The sequence below is a fragment of the Condylura cristata genome, unplaced genomic scaffold, assembly GCF_000260355.1.
Source record: "Condylura cristata isolate star-nosed mole 26May11 unplaced genomic scaffold, ConCri1.0 scaffold00001, whole genome shotgun sequence".
Lineage (NCBI taxonomy): Eukaryota > Metazoa > Chordata > Mammalia > Eulipotyphla > Talpidae > Condylura > Condylura cristata.
This window is the reverse complement of record NW_004567102.1, coordinates 64,159,251-64,163,133: the sequence shown is the minus strand read 5'-3', so window position 1 is coordinate 64,163,133 and position 3,883 is coordinate 64,159,251. Positions and strand designations below refer to the sequence as shown.

Here is a 3,883-nt window from a genome sequence, read left to right as displayed (position 1 = left end):
TTGGAGATAAGCCAATTGTCGTGGGAGTCCATCGTTTCACAAAACAGAAACCTTAGGAAAGATTTTAGGACAAATGGCACAAGTCCTGCCAAGGAAATATAAAAATAGGAATTAGAAAATCCCAATATTAGGATTTTCAGAGCTGAACCCTCTACTCCCCAACTCTGTGACCCAGCTATATATGTAGCCACAAAGTGAGAAAAAATTTGCTGGAAGTCTTCAGATACTCTTTTGTCAAACATATATCTGAGTAAAGAAAAATAAAGGAGGCAGAAATTAAAAAATGGCATGGAAAGTGGTAAGATGTTGACAGAGTGAAGAACCTGAGCTCACCTCATATCTACACTCAGAGCTAGAGCAGCAAAACCAAGCCATTAACTCCTCAGGGAAAAGCAGGTGATTGCTGCTCATTAGGAGCAACTGCTGGAGGAGGGGGCCGTGAGCAGTGGGATGGACCCAGGTGGCAAGGTGAGAGCCAAGGGTCCCACAGGCCCCATGAGCAGCCGCTCAGACCTGAACAGCTGAGACAGGCCTTTGAAGCTGCCCAGACCTTTGACTCCCTAGCAAGCAGTGGGCACAGCCTGGCAAGGGTGCAAACGGAATATATCCTTGCAGCGGCAGCCACACGCCTGGTCTCTGTTGACTCCAGTAATATTTACTCAAGAAAATTTGCTTGAGCTGGATAAGCATAGTAGGAATCTGGAACATTTGAATCATAACCTACTTCTGCCCTCCCTTCTTCCAGCTCAGCAAAAAAAGAAAGTTCCCTCTGGTTGGATGCAGCCACGTTCATAGGGCTCCCATTGCTCTTAGCTGCCACACAGAGGCAGGTTGCTAGTATTTACCAAATACCCTCGCTACATTTGGCAGAAGCCAATTCTGAGTGACTGTATGAAAAGTCAGAGGTTCCCTCACTCCACCCACCCCATACTCCTAAGCCAGGGACTGGTAGGCTAAAAAGACAGGAGTCTGACTCTTCTCACCCCAGCTTAATTGTAGGGTGGAGATTCCAATGCCACTTACGCCTTATACGCCCCTCCTGAAGAAAGTGTGCCATACTGGCAGCGGTTTCTACTCAGTTCCATGACTCAGAGATAGTTTCTCGAGAAAGGGGCATAGAGAGCTCTCAGACACTCCCTATGAATTTGACTTGAATTAGTGTGTGGGAGAGATTGAGCCTACAGGTGCTGGTAACAAGGAAGGTGTTTGACAAGCCAAAGTCTGACCAGTACATTTGCTGGAGAGAAATGGGTCAGATAGAATAAACCTTGTGCAGTTTTCAGGAAATGTCTCTAAAATGATGCCCAGATTTAATTGTGTTAAACTGTGGAGCAATTTACATCCCAGGGCACTATAAAAATAAGAGTATGCTAGCCAGAAATTAAAGGAGTCCAACAACCGTGTGACTGGGAAAGCTACAGTCAAACAGAGCCCTGATAAAGCTCCCAGTGAGTGCAGGCCCAAGGATGTGCCCTCAGGAGCAACATCTGAAGCTTCACACTGAAATAGTATCACCAGTAACAAAGCAAAGAAAAGGTGGAAATATAATAGGGTGGTCTCCAGGAAAAAGGGAGGTTCCAAATGGAACCTCCCAAATGGAGTATGGAGCTGAGAAGAGAGAAGACTCTGGAGAGGAAACTGAAGAGGAAGGAAGCAGGATGGAGAGCAAGAAGGATACCTGGAGGCACATGGAGCAGAGACACGTGAAGAAGCGGCTCCCGTTTCTTGGACCTGGATTGGTTGAAACAATTGTGGGGGAGAGACCCATAAAGTGGCAGTTTTTATCTTGATTTTAATTTTGCTATTTTCCTCTCAGACTTGTCTGGCCATTTCTGACCCTTTCTATGGGTCTCTGCCAGAGGCGATTTACAGTTGGGGTGGGCTTCAGGCCTTGCTTTGGGCCAATCCCTTTTGGGTGGACTTTTACCTATGATGGGTAACTTTGGGTGTTTGATTTAGAATGCATTCATCTTTTCTGTATTGCACACTGATTGTTTTAAACTTTCTTTTCCATTAAAGGTCTCATATGTTTTGTCCTGATGCTGTGGATGATAGCACCTATTTAGAGCAGGAAGGTTTGGGGGTTCAGGGATGCCCCTCTTCCTGCCCTGTAACAGAACACTACAAAAGGAACAAAGGCCCTCTCCTGTGAAGAAGAATTACATTCTCAATATCAATGACTCACTGTTTCTACTCATGTAAATTAAGTTCAAACTTAAGGTTAGTGAGAACAGTCTTCACAGAGTAACATCTATGTGGGCTACTTTCTATGTTGACACATCACTTTGATTACATCACTTTGATTAGCTAATTAATGCTAACTTTACCCGGGAAATCAACTTTTCAATTAACAAGCCTCTTTGACAACCCAGCAAAGCTGGATCCCAATTTTCTAGAAGGAAAAACACCTTTCTTATCTGCTATCTTTCAAAAGCACATCCTGTTGGCACAACATAATAGATATGGGTTTGTACAATATAACAGATATGGGGGACATTTTAGGCTTATGGATCTTTATAAGAGCTAGGTCAGATGAAGGTCATACTTTTTTTTTTTTTAAGATTTATTTATGCATACAGAACTGGGGTACAGGCCAGAGGTGCAGGGGCAGTAAGAGGATTCACCAAAGATAGAGTGGGGAGCAGAACAGGCAGATCAAAGAAGCACACTGCTGAGGGAGTAGAGGACAGGCCAGGAGAGGTCTGCCACGCCATGTGGTCACCTCCCCGGGTGGGGATCTAACTCATGTTAAAAGTGGCTTTAGCTTCATTAGTGCTGTGCTTTAACCAGCTGCACCACCACGGAGGGCCCTCATAGGTTTCTTTAAATAAACGAACAAACAAACAAAAAAACCGTCAAAATCCTCTCTGACCAAACCCGTTGGGGGATAGTGTTTAAAACAATCTCTTTGAAAAATCCCTTAAATTGACTTCCTCCGCATAAACTTGCTTCCTTTCGTGGGAACCTGAAAACAAGCAGGGTCTTGTGGTCCCTGCTCGAGCGGCAGAACAAAGCCGCACGAGCACCAGGCGTCCTCCTCCCGGGCTGCTCCCCACACCTGGGAGCGCACAGATCCATTGGATTGGGGAAATGGGGCGCGTGGCCTCGGGGGCGGGATTTCCAGGGGGCAAGGCTGCCGGCCCAGGATAGGTGCAGGGTGAGTGTACCAGGGCGTGATCCGACCCAGAAGCAGCGGGAGAAGCCGAGAGGCAGAGGGCGGGTGTAAGGGAGCGGAAGTGGGGCGCCGGGAAACCGAATAGGGGCTCCGGGAAGCGGAAGGAGGGCGGAGAAAGGGGGAAAGGACCGCGGGGGAACGGAAGGGGAAGTCGCCGTGGCGGAGCGCGGCAGCCTAGAGTAGCGGTAGCAGCTGTCACCTGGGAGAACACCCCAGCGTGCTGCTGTGCACGGAACGTTTGTGGGTTCCAAGTGCAAAGCACCGTCGTCGCGAGCCGCTGTGTAGCATACTGCCCTCTGCTGGGCGCGGGGCTCAGTGCGGCGCGCCGGGCCGACTTGGCGGGGTGAAGGAGGGTGAGGTGCTGGGGGGCAAAGAGCCGGAAAACATTTGCAGCACTGTAGGGCGGCGTGCTCTCAGCACACCTATTTACGTTGAGTACTTCCCAGGCTCTGTGCTCAGTAAGTATTGTTTCCTGCAACTTACATAATTGTCCTCCAGTAATTAGTTAAAACTTAATCCTCCGTTTCTTGCAGATAACTTGAAGCAGACAAGTTTTCAACCCCAAACGACCGACCTATTTTTAGTGGGGCCTTTTTTTTTTTTTTTGGTTTGTTTTGACCCTTTTAAAAGGGCACACACAAATGTCACAAGTAGAAGGGACTAAAACCACAGAAAAGTGACCACAGTTACTTAGGTCTTGAAACGACT

The 3,883-nt window shown here is 47.6% G+C and overlaps 1 protein-coding gene across 1 annotated transcript in view; it reads left to right on the top strand.

Moving 5' to 3' along the window:
* The first annotated feature begins 3,325 nt into the window (after positions 1 to 3,325).
* The window catches only part of ECHDC1 (ethylmalonyl-CoA decarboxylase 1), a 35,646-nt gene continuing 35,088 nt past the window's right edge, over positions 3,326 to 3,883 (top strand). Inside the window, exon 1 of the mRNA XM_004674107.2 lies at positions 3,326 to 3,633. The gene's annotated coding sequence lies outside the window, so the exon portion shown is untranslated. The remainder of the gene's footprint in view (positions 3,634 to 3,883) is intronic.